This window comes from Sparus aurata, chromosome 9 (genome assembly GCF_900880675.1).
Source record: "Sparus aurata chromosome 9, fSpaAur1.1, whole genome shotgun sequence".
In the NCBI taxonomy this organism is placed as follows: Eukaryota; Metazoa; Chordata; class Actinopteri; order Spariformes; family Sparidae; genus Sparus; species Sparus aurata.
The window spans coordinates 2,305,258-2,318,606 of record NC_044195.1 but is presented as its reverse complement, the minus strand read 5'-3'; the positions used below and the strand labels follow the sequence as shown (position 1 = coordinate 2,318,606).

The following is a 13,349-nucleotide window of genomic DNA, read 5'->3' as shown; positions in this document are numbered from 1 at the left end:
AAACAAAAAATCCCTCAAGGGATTAATATAAAGAACAATTAATGAACTTTTGCCATCTGGCTTTGCTCCATGCTACCTTTTTGTAGACCTCTTGTAAACAAAAAAAAAGAATCCCTTTAGGATTAAGAGAAAAACCTCACTTTCACATTTCCCGATGGCACGATCAATCCTTGGGTCTTTGACAGCATTCACTGTATAAAGTTGTGTTGTACAGACGGGGCAAGACAACTTCGCCAAAATGTTTTCGCCCTGGTAGCTTGTAGCGGGGGTCCAGCGTATGAAGCAAATGTTGGAAGCCAGCCTTTTCTACTGTGTATATCGGGACCGTGTCTGTTGCGATGTGAAACGCGACTGCATCGGTAATATTTTTCCACCTCCTTTCAGTCTTATCATATGGTACACCAGGTGAAAAAGAAGCTGGCAGAGTAACTCGCTTTGGAGTGGGTGGTGGTGTAGCCGCATTCGCGATCCCTTGTGCGGTCCGCTCTGCAACACACTGCTGCCATTCTGACGGGTGTTTTTTTTGGAGGTGTTGAAATAAATTAGTCGTGCTGCTTTTAACTGCCACTGACTTAAGACAGATTTTACAACGTGGAGTACTTTGCTCTTCATCCGAAGCGTCGAAGCCGAACCCCTGCCAAACAACGGACTTGCTCTTCTTTTTGGCAACTAAATCCAACGCCGACATGTTTGTTTACAATGTGAAGAGCGCGATGGGAGGACAGAGGCGGAAGTTACTACGGCAAGCCAGCGCAGCACAGACACATGAACGGGGGCTGTACCGTAATTACCCTAGTTAAAGTGAAAAATCGATTTTACGAGTTTCACGTTTTTAACATCGTCCTAAATAAATAATCGCGATTACGATTTAAAATCGATTAATCGAACAGGCCTAACTCTACCTAAAGCTACATCCACACAAATATATTCATTATAAAACAGAGTTTTAAAATATAAATTGAACATGATCCACCCATTGACTGCAACAGTTTGATCCAAGACGTCCAAGAACAGTCTCTGTTTTCATGTTGTTTTGCCAGCTTAAGTCCCATTTTGTCCATTTCCCTTTCCTGAATTACCCAGGAGCAGCTTTAAACTAAACGGGATTTGCATGGCTCTTATTCTGACCCTTTTTCTCCCTCGGGTGGTCCAGTCAGTCAGGTTTCATTGTCGAAAATGCAGTGGGCTGTGATTTTTTTTTTTTTTCGTCAGATCCACACATGATTCCATGACACATTAAAAAAAATGTCAAAAAACACCTGATATAGCAATGTTAAAGACAGCTAAGAAATAATTCCTGAATCAATTCCACGCCAAAATGGAGCTGACACTATCGGAGACCCATCCTGCGTCCAACTTTGTTGAAATCCATTAAGAAGTGTTTGTGTTCTCCTGCTGCTAAACCAACCAACCATCCAACACACACACACACACAAACACACACACACACACACAGAGGCCCCGCCCTGTCCCGGTGACATCAGCTGGGGCTCTGCTTCTTTCCTCCAGGAGAACACGGTGGATCTGCACACGCACGCACACACAGACAACCAGCAACGGGTTACAAGGACCCGACGGCTATCGCTTTCTTCATGGGACAAAAAAACACTTCTTCGCTATGTGGTAAGCTGCATTTTTTTGTTGTATTCATGTTCCTCCGTGTGTGCTGAACACAGAAAAGAGTTGTCGTTGTGTAACATGGTTCGTTCGGTCCAACTGGGAGCAGCGGGTTTCACCACGAGCCGGAGAATTGGCAGCAACTTTTTATCGTAGTAAATCTCGATGAAGTGGTCCATGTTTCCGAGCTGCAGCTGAGAAAACGACGGTTTATCGACGACTTCACATGTCTTGTTTGGGTTGCCTATATATTGAGACATTAATGGGTAAGATATATTTTCTTTTTGTCCCGTCTCGCTTTTGTTTGGACAGTTTTCAGACCCAGAACAGACCCTCTGTGGCTGGAGCGTTGACTTGGTCGGAGCCATTGTAGTACTCGAGTTGTTTCCTTTGAAAGCGACGGCTCTGTTCAGTAATGGAGGCACATTTTTAATGCAGTCGTGTGAAGTTTAAAAACAGAAAACTAAAGCTAAAGTAAATGACAGATATTCAAATACTACCGTTTTAAAACTAGAAGGTCGTCTGGTGTGAGGCTAATGGTCACCGGGTTGAGGCGGGTAGGCTGACACTAGTTGCCATGACATTGAATAACAGTCCAGTGATTCTCCTCAGAGCACAGGGCAGACCTCACAGAGCAGAGAACAGGGCAGACATCACAGAACAGTGCAGACAGAACAGCACAGAGCAGACATCACAGCATAGAGCGGACAGCATAGAGCAGACAGCACAGCACAGCATAGAGCGCACAGCACAGAACAGACAGCACAGGAGTGACAGCATAGAGCAGACAGCACAGCACAGAGTGACAGCATGGAGCAGACAGCACAGCACAGAGCAGACAGCACAGCACAGCACAGAGTGACAGCATGGAGCAGACAGCACAGCACAGAGCAGACGGCACAGCACAGAGCAGACAGCAGAGAACCGGGCAGACAGCACAGCACGGAACAGACAGCATAGAGCAGACAGCGTAGAGCAGACAGCACAGCACAGAGCAGACAGCACAGCACAGCACAGAGCAGACAGCACAGCACAGCACAGAGTGACAGCATGGAGCAGACAGCACAGCACAGAGCAGACAGCAGAGAACCGGGCAGACAGCACAGCACGGAACAGACAGCATAGAGCAGACAGCGTAGAGCAGACAGCACAGCACAGAGCAGACAGCACAGCACAGCACAGAGCAGACAGCACAGCACAGCACAGAGTGACAGCATGGAGCAGACAGCACAGCACAGAGCAGACAGCAGAGAACCGGGCAGACAGCACAGCACGGAACAGACAGCATAGAGCAGACAGCGTAGAGCAGACAGCACAGCACAGAGCAGACAGCAGAGAACCGGACAGACAGCACAGCATAGAGCAGACAGCATAGAGCAGACAGCATAGAGCAGACAGCATAGAGCAGACAGCACAGCACAGAGCAGACAGCAGAGAACCGGGCAGACAGCACAGCACAGAACAGACAGCATAGAGCAGACAGCATAGAGCAGACAGCACAGCACAGCACAGAGCAGACAGCACAGCACAGAGCAGACAGCACAGCACAGAGCAGACAGCAGAGAACCGGGCAGACAGCACAGCACAGAGCAGACAGCAGAGAACCGGGCAGACAGCACAGCACAGAGCAGACAGCAGAGAACCGGGCAGACAGCACAGCACAGAGCAGACAGCAGAGAACCGGGCAGACAGCACAGAGTGACAGCATAGAGCAGACAGCAGAGAACAGGGCAGACATCACAGAACAGAGCAGACGGCACAGAGTGACAGCACAGAACACACAGCACAGAACAGACAGCACAGAGCAGACAGCAGAGAACAGGGCAGACATCACAGAACAGAGCAGACAGCACAGAGTGACAGCACAGAGCAGACAGCACAGAGCAGACAGCACAGCACAGCACAGACAGCACACACATAGTCGGGGAGCCAAATCTCAAAAATGGGTCGAACCTAACATGGTCTGCCATACTATTTATTTGTGTTTTTTCTGTTAACTTTGACCCTAAGAACCAATAATTGGAGGGTCTGCTCTGCCGGAAATATCGCGAAAAAAAAGTGGCCATTTTAGTGTATGCACCCTATATTTTTTATCAAAAAAATGTGAAAAATATTTTTTTTCCTCAACTCCTCAGTGGGTTGGGTAGGCTGTCAATAAATGCATTCCAGATACACAGAACACATGTGCTGACAACATCCACTGAAAAAAATTACTCTTAATACACATTTCTACATGATTTTGTTTCAATTTAATGCAAAAAAAATAGGCGTTTTCTCACTTTTTTCCAATATTTTCATCGTTACTTCATTGGCAATGAATTATTCCCCCAAGTTATGACATCGGTCAATATGCCATTCTTTTCACCAAACAGTATACTCATTCCACAGAAAAAATTATAAAAATCCAACCAAAATCAATGGATCTGTGAAGATTTCACTGCTAGTTGGCCATCAACAGGCTCAGAATCTCAATAGAATTTTAGGCTACTCTCAAAATTCCGAAACACATATTAGATATTCACACTGGATATTTAATGCGGTTGTTAGTGTCTACATTATTAAACATCATGGCCTAGGCATCTTTTTAATTTCAACATAACCCTGTTATTTTATATATATATATATATATATATATATATATATATATATATATATATATATATATATATATATATATATATATATATATATATATATATATAAGTTGTTCTTAAGAGGTTCCTTAAGAAAACCCTACGTCAGATTCACCAACTCGTTCGTAAGCCTCTGAATTGTTCGCAGCTGTGTTCTTACATTGATGAAAGCCGCAGGAGCAATATATATGACATTGTTTTGCGGCCTTGGATGGAGAAATGCCACATATAAATAGGGTGGGGGGGTTACTAATTGATGGCATGTTTCCAATTTACTTGATTTATCTCAAATCATTGGCACATTTAATTTATTTTAGAATTTAAATTCTTTGCAAATTACCAAAAATATTAAATAAATAAATAAATGAATTAATATGACAGAATTATCACTGTAATATTGCATTTTATTGAACTACACAAGAGAAGAAAACACAACCATGCCAACATTTCGGCACTGAAATGTGCGTAAGAGTACTCCTGAGTGTTCGTAGGATTTGTTCTTGCCTAAGAAAAAATCCTAGATAAGAAAAAATTCATTTGTTCGTAAGAACGGTTCATGAATGAGGCCCATTGTTTGTGTACACAGAGTTTACTAAAAAGTTTTTGAACAACTCACGTTAGCAGTAGCTTGTTCCACTCGCAGTCGTCATGGCAGCCCAGACGTACTCGGGGATCAACACATCTGGGCTGCCATGACAACGGCTAGAGGAACAAGCTACTGCTAAGGTGAGCAAAGTTTCATGTTGTGTCGAGCCTTCTTAGTGTTTTGAAAATAGAGACTTGCTCTGTGAATGGCAATAAATTTAGTTTTTTTTTTTAAAAAGTAATTTGGGGACTAAATTTAGTTTAAAGTGGTCTTAAAAAGTCTTAAAAAGTCTTAAATTTGACTTGTTCAAACCTGCAGATACCCTGAATTAAAATGATAAAGAAAATTAACCTACATTTAAGATTTAATTTTCAAAAGATGCCCCAGCAAATAGTTACCAAAATTCAATTTGAAATGTCAAATTTGAAAATTAAAATGCATTTGCAGAAATGCATTTTAATTTCAAATTGCCCGTGCAATTTCAATCATTTCAAGGTCATCGCTGCATTATGTGACTCATAAATAAAATGAGTAATAAATCATCCAAATTGCATTTTCATTTTCTTCTTCAAGACTGCTCATTTTGTCACACAACTAAAAAGAAAACTGCTTTTTCGTTTTCAAGCCCGCCCCGAAAAAGTGTTCCAAAATTCAATTTGAATTCGCAATCCTAAGCGGCGCAGGAGAGTGACGTCAGCGGCCTCTGTTCTCCTGCAGCCCCAGTCTGACCGACCGTGCTAAGCATCTAATATGTTAAGGGGCGGCGGTGTGCATATACAATGCTGGAGCAAGAGGAGAGACAAGAGGAGAGTGTGAAGGCTGTGTTGGTAGCATAGACTGTGATAGATGTTTTCAGAAACAGCGGGGAAATCACCACCATGTCCACTGCGGTTAAGCCAGCCATGGTTCGCGTTTGCTTGGTCAAATCAGTCGCACATTTTTTTCCAGTGCACATATGCTCTAACATTTACGGTGATCGTAATGAAGCCGCTCTGAAGAGCTGCTGGCAGTGACGGTGGGTCAGACTGCAGACTCACAGTCAGACCCATGACACATACGGTACTTGTACAGTCATTCCTCCCGGTAATAAACTGAAGGTATCAGCGCTGGACCGTACGTCGACGTCGCCCCCATATTGTGATGTGGCAGCTCAGCCCCGTGAACTAATACAAGTCAATGGAGTGAACTTTATAAAGCTCCTTCTACAAAGTGATATAAGTTAATGTCTCTCCTACTTCTCCAGCGTGTGTATCTGAAGAATGTGTGTGTATTGCGTGAACTAGAGTGCGTGACATCATCGCTAGAGTGTAGAGCAGCTGGAAAATCTGGAGAAAGGATTCTCTTTAGCTGGATTTGGATCCCACATCTTTTACTTTACATATATACAATATATAGAAATGTAGGAAATCTTGTTGGCTTGCTCCATGGTTGCTCCTGCTCCAGCATATGTGCAGCCATTTTAAGCTCTTTCACCCTTTAACTTTTTAACATTTTCATCCTTTTATCACTAGAGATGCACCGATCAGGATTTTTGGGGCCGATCACCAAAAGCAGTATCTGCCGATCCAGATATTGCTGATCAGCGATCACAGCGTCAAATCCATAAATTCTTCTATATTGTCGTCTTGTGTAACTTTCATATATTTAATTAATGATTCTTTTTACACAACATTGACATTGTATTATTAAGTATAAAAAATAGGAGATGATAAAGTATCATGAATTAACCACCGTTTTATTGCAGGCTGAGGCAATGTGCAATATTTCACACTCTAGAGACTCTCTTAGAGACAACTTAGACTCAGTTTACATAGAGTAACTGTAGCTTACTAGTGGGAATGCATGCAGTCAGGGTGGGAATTTCGTCATTTTAGGGGCAAGTCCATTTGGCCTTCACTTCACATGGATTATGTATTAAAACATTTTTTTTAATACCAATAACAAGTTAATGTTACATTAGAAAACAGGTTTTTTTAAGTAGGGTTAGGGTTAGGTTTTTTTTGTGACACCACACTGAATATTAGTGTTATTGAATATTTCTCCCAATAGAAATTCCCCAAAATTATGGCAAAGCAAATTGTAGAATAACCAGCAGGAGACCACTGATGTGTGGAGTGATTTTGGTGGCACTACACTCTGAATCATAGTGAAGTTTTTGAATTATTTTTGTAGTTTCTCTTTTCGGTGTTGCACTTTGTAGACGGTCCCTGCGCCCTCGTCTCACAGACGGCTGACCATACAGACCCGGAGGACCGCTGGTTTTGATAAAAATACGATTGTAGCTCGTTGTCTTCCTCACTACGGTAGGAAAGACCCGTCGTTTGTGTTTTAACAAGGTTTCACTTATGAGTTATTGGTCCGGTAAGTTTGAATCTGTGAATATATTTCCAACTTTACCGGACTAAATCCTACCACATAAGTCAGTTACGTATCATGTCAAAACCGGCTGCGCTCGCTCGCTGTGCTGTGTCGTTCTTCCGTTTTGAGATGCTTCCGTTTTGAGAGGAAGACAACGAGCTACTGTTTGAGAGGCTTTCACGTGAGATCATCGATGTGATGATGAGACTCCACCTGCGCGAACCGCGAACTCACTGAAGTTACTGTGAGTGACTACTGTGCACTCAGGTGGCTGTAATTCAAGGCAAGCCCACTACGCTGACCGGGCCAGGGGCACAAAGGCCACTCTGGCCGTACCATGAGATTTTTTTCAAGGCCAAAGTGTGGGCTGCTGCTGTTACCGCCGTGAAATTCCCACCCTGCATGCAGTCAATGCACTCTATATTGAAACGTCATCTTATCGGCCTGCTTTGATCTATTTTGAGAACTCCGATCAAAACCGATAAGGGCATTATCGGCCGATTGCGATCGGTTGCCGATCAATCTGTGCATCTCTATTTTTCACCTTTTTAAGCTTTTTCGGCCCTCTTACTCTACAGCTTTTCATCCTTTTTCACCTTTGCAAGCTTTTTCAGTGCTCTTACTCTAGGCTACATGTTTTCATCCTTTTCATCCTTTTTTCACCTGCAAATTCTTGACCATTCTAATAGTTTTATGCATTTTCCTGTACATTCAGCAGATTTCCCAAATCACTTCAGCCTTTAGCATTCACACTGTATTTTTGCAGGAAATGCAATCCAAATTTTTTTTCTTTTTGACCTTTTCTTGTTTAATTTATGTAATGATAGCAGAGATTAAGATGGCACAACCATAACCATTTTCATATAAATATTAAAGCGCAACTGATTTATCGGGGGACCGATATTATCGGCCGATATTCGGCATTTTCCAAACTATTGGTATCTGCCGATAAATTGATATTTGAAAAATAAAATGAAAACTGACATAGCACCCTGCAACCATGTTGTGAGTGTTGGCGTCCACCAGAGGGCCCTCTACAACAGGTCGAGTCTATGCCACCTGATTGATGTACAGGACGGCCAGTCAGATCTCTTATTGTCGGGTCACGGGTCACCATACATGCCCTAACGCCATAGCTACTGCCAAACACTTGCAAGCTAAGTGTCCTGGTTGGCGGCTTTAATTGATATCAACAAAAGAAGGGATAAAAAAAAATGTGCATTTGTCAAACTACCATCGCTATTCTGAAGAAGGGGAATGTTAGGGTTCATTAAAAATACGACACTGACTTCCCTCCGAAAAGCGAGCTGAAGCCGACAACAAAGCATCGTTGCGGGTGAGTCACTCTGTCGTGCGAGAGGACGCTGGCGTGAATATCGCCGCTTCTCAGTCCGTAGCAAAACAGTTTTTTCTATTGGAAAAAGAAAGCCAAGTTGTCCCTGCAAGTTCTGGGGATGTGAAGGCTGCACACCTGAACAACTTAGTCCATGGACTCACCTTTCTCCGCTGATCAGCTGTTAACCTCACCGATCAGCTGTTATCCTAGCAACGCTAACTTTCAAACCGGTATACTCAATACTCTGTGGGCTGTCCATCTTTGCTCCGTTGGTCCTCCCTCCACCACAACCTCAGGGTTTTTCACCGCCTGGCTCCTTTGTCGAGAGAGAGAGAGAGAGAGAGACTGTGTCAGCTCTGTCCACATAGAGACTGAGACACATTTCCTGCTACAATGTAGCACATATCAAGACAAATTAAATGTACAATCCAAGATTTTGATTCACTTTTTGAGCAGATTAAAATGCAACATGTACTTGGAGTAAATAGTATCAGTGCCATAGAAGCAGCACCATATGTGAGAGCCTGTCACCGCCTCAGAGACGAACAGCACAACAACACGTGACAGCTGCACTTTGTCTCCTTACTCTGACCAATCACCTCCTCTACTTCATGTGGGTTTTTGTTTGTTTGTTTTGGGCTTTTGTTTGTTGTTTTTTTGTTTTTACATTTGATTCCTACCATATTGTATTATTATTATTATTATTATATATTGTTGTTAATTGTTTCTTTCTTTATTGATCCTAAACAAACATTAATTACTATTATAGTAGACCTATGACACAGACACACGCACACTAAACATGTTTACGGTTTTCTGCCAATTTTTGTTTGATTCATCTATCTTATTTTATTTTATTTTTTTAATGAATTGCATTTTAATTGTATAATCCTTGAAGCTTTGGCATTTGGCATTATCTATCTATCTATCTATCTATCTATCTATCTATCTATCTATCTATCAATACATGTCATTTTGTTGTACCAACAAAGCAGCACAGCAAAAATGAGATTACGTTTTTCCAGGATCAATAACAGAAGACAATAAATAACACACAATATATAAATATAATCTAGGGCTGTCAAACAATTAATTTTTTAAATCGCGATTAATCACATTTTGTCCATAGTTAACTCGCGATTAATCGCAAATTAATAGCAATATTTTTGGAACATTTTTTTTCTGTTCTAAATGTACCTTGTGTATTTTTTTCATGTTCTTAATACTTTTAACAACATAAGAAAGGGTAAATATGCTTGCTTTATGAAAATGTTTATTCAACACTTGAAAATCATGCAGGAAAATAAAAGGCTCAAAAAATATCACCTCACTCTAAATGGGATCAAAACATGGTGATGTCTGCTTTTGGCGAGGGGGCGGTGGGCTCTCTGCATCTGCCATGTGTTTGGCTTGGAAATGATATCTGAGACTTGACGTATTTCAATGGTAACTCATTTCATGTCGACAGTATGTGCAGATAACTTTTGTCCTATCGACCGAACCATCTGGCAGTGTTTTGAAAGTACATTTGTCGTTCATAAGTCCTTTCTCCATTTCCTTTCGCTTTCGCTTTTCAGTCCACCGTGTTTTTACCGAACGCCAACCCCGCTTCTTCTTCTTCTTCTGATTGCCTTTCTTATTCTTCTGCCACCCTCTGGATCAAGACTACAGGTGCCATCCACGGCCATAAATCATACAATGCGCGTTTCATTTTTTTTTTTACAATTTCTTTTTTTTTTTTATTAACGGCATTAAGAGGATGACATGTTATTAACGCGTTAACTTTGACAGCCCTGATATAATCAATTAAAACTAAAACTATGACTAAGGGCTCGTGAAGTGCATCAGTGCACATGCTCAAGATCAGCAGTTCATCAATGTAACAGCTTGTGGAAGGAAGCTGTTGATAAGTCTGTTAATTCTGTTAGTCCTGATGGGAGTAGTTCAAAGAATGTGTGGAGAGGGTGGGAGGGGTGTCCCTGATGATGTTCAGTGCTCTGCTGCAGTGGCTTTGGAAGAGTTCATGGACAGAGGGGAGGGAAACTCTGATGACCCTCTCAGCTCCTCTCACTGTTCTCTGCAGGTCTTTTTTGTTCGACATACTGCAGCTGGAGTACCATGTCGAGATACAGTACGTCAGAACACTCTCCACCACACCACTGTAGAAAGTCCTGAGGATGCTGGTGGGGAGAGAGGCTTGTTTCAGCTTCCTCAGGAAATACAGCCTCTGCTGGGCCCGTTTTGTGATCCCTGAGGTGTTTTTATTCCAGCTTAGGTCCTGTGAGGTCTGCACTCTGAGGACCTTGATGTTCTCCACTCTCTCCACTGTGTGGCCGCTGATGCTGAGAGGAGCATGCTCAGGCTGTGAGCTTCGGAAGTCAATGATCATCTCCTTTGTTTTGTCAGCATTGAGCACCAAATTATTTTCTCTGCACCAACCCTCTAGGTGTTTAATTTCTTCCCTGTACACTGATTCCTCATTTCTATGAATTAGTCCCACCACTGTGGTGTCATCCGCGAACTTGATGATCTTGTTCCCCTCGTGTCTGGATGCACAGTCATGTGTTAGCAGTGTAAACAACAAAGGACTTAGTACACAGCCTTGAGGCGATCCTGTGCTCAGCGTGATGGAGTTGGAAGTGTTATTTCCAACTTGGAAAGACTGAGGTCTCTCCGTCAGAAAGTCCTGGATCCAGAGGCATGTGGCGGTGTTCAGGCCGAGTAGGAGGAGTTTCTCCATTAGTTTCTGGGGGATGATGGTATTGAATGCTGAGCTGAAATCAATGTACAGGATTCTGGCGTAGGTGTCTTTCTGATCCAGATGAGTGAGGACTGAGTGTAAAGTGGTGGATACTGCATCCTCTGTGGAGCGGTTGGGACGATAAGCATACTGATGTGGGTCATGTGATGCAGGGAGGCTGGCTGTGATGTGTGGTTTGACAAGCCGCTCAGATCACAATTGATGCGACGGGGCGGTAATCATTCAGACAGGATACAACTGTTGTCTTTGCTACTGGTATTATAGTGGATGTTTTGAAGCATCTGGGGACGATGGCCTGACTGAGGGAGATGTTGAAGATGTCAGTCAGGACATCTGCTAGCTCACCAGTGCAGGTTCTGAGCACACGTCCCGGGATGTTATCTGGGCCTCCTGCTTTCTGTGGATTGACCCTGGTTAAGGTCCTGCGTGTGTCAGCTGCTTTGATGGTGAGGGCTGGCCCCATAGATGGTGGAGAGGGACCAGCTCTCCCTCTGGTTGTCGGGTTTGGCGCTTCAAAGCGGGCAAAGAAGTTGTTGAGCCTGTCTGGAAGAGAAGCAACATCGTCGTTGATCTCCTGCCTGGACTTGTAAACTGTCAGAGCTTGGACTCCCTGCCACATCCGCCTGGTGTTTCCTGTATCGCAGATGTGTCCCTGGATTTTCTCTGCATATTTCGCAGCCTTGATTCCCTTTGAGAGCGCAGACCTGGCTGAGCGGAGAGCAGTCATGTCTGCCACCCTGAAGGCTGCATCTCAGGCTGTCGGCAGCGAGCGCACCTCTGTAGTCATCCAGGGTTTGCGGTTGCCACGTGCAGTGAAAGTCTTAATTACAGTGACATCGTCTGTGCACTTTGCTGTGTAGCTGGTTACCACCTCAGCATACTCTTCAATGTCTATCTGGTCCCCTTGAGAGGCTGCTGTCTTAAAAACCTCCCAGTCTGTGTCCATGACACAGTCCTGAAGTGCTGATTCTGCCCCCTCAGGCCAGGTCCAGATTTGTTTTTTCACTGGCCTGCTGTGCTTCAGTAGTGGTTTGTAAGCAGGCACCGTCATGACAGATAGATGATCAGAGCGGCTGAGGTGGGGGCGGGGTGTTGCCTTGTAAGCATCTGGGGAGTTTGTCCAGCGTGTTCTCTCCTCTGGTTTGAAAGTAAACAACTTGCTTAAACTTGGGGAAAACAGCCTTTAAACTTGAGTGGTTGAGTCCCCTGCCACTACTACAAAGCTGTCCGGGTGTTTATTCAGGAGCTCACTGATGTCATCATGTAGCCCTCCAAGTGTCTCTTTAGCATTAGCTTTAGCATGTGCGCTAGGAGCTATGTAAACAAAAGCTGCAATCACTATGGTGAAATCCCTCGGCAGATAGAATGGCCGGCATTTTACGATGAGGATACACCAGTCTTTGTTGATATAGAAGCACAGGCCCCCTCCTCTACTTTTACCGGAGGTAGCGGCATCTCTGTCCGCTCGGGAAGCCGTCATCCCCTCCAGCTGAATGGCCGCGTCTGGGATATTGTCCTGAAGCCATGTATCTGTGAAAGCAAACACACAGCAGTCCTTCCACTCCCCGTGGGTTTATTTCAGTAGACGTAGCTCATCCAGCTTGTTGTCAAGTGATCGGACGTTGGAGAGTAGGAGCGATGGTACTGCCGGTCTGGAAGGGTTAGCCTTTAGCCTAGCATGGATCCTGGCTCCCTTTCCCCTTTTGTTTACGTTCGCACCGCTTCCGCTTTCTCCTCCTGCGGTTGGCTGGATCTGATAATATCCCGTGCTGGCGTAAAGTGTCCAAATCACAACCATTCGTCAAAGTTTTTGCATCCTGCATTACCCTGATTCTTAATAAGGTCTCTCTGCTGTAAGTTTTGAACACTGAAAGTCTGGAATAGGTAGGACATCCCAAACTTTCACTGTCATTGATCCCTGGAGGGGCTGCTGCATCCATCCGCACTACCATCACTAGCGCAGAACATTGAAATTGGTAGTTGCTCACTACGTCCGCGTATTCTTGTTTGGTGGTTATTAGACTCCATGTGTGACCTGTTGGCATTCACTCCCGTCCT

At 43.7% G+C, this 13,349-nt stretch overlaps 1 protein-coding gene across 1 annotated transcript in view; it reads left to right on the top strand.

Moving 5' to 3' along the window:
• The first annotated feature begins 1,473 nt into the window (after window positions 1–1,473).
• Window positions 1,474–13,349, top strand: part of LOC115588346 (SH3 domain-binding protein 4) — a 92,975-nt gene continuing 81,099 nt past the window's right edge. Inside the window, exon 1 of the mRNA XM_030428918.1 lies at window positions 1,474–1,623. The gene's annotated coding sequence lies outside the window, so the exon portion shown is untranslated. The remainder of the gene's footprint in view (window positions 1,624–13,349) is intronic.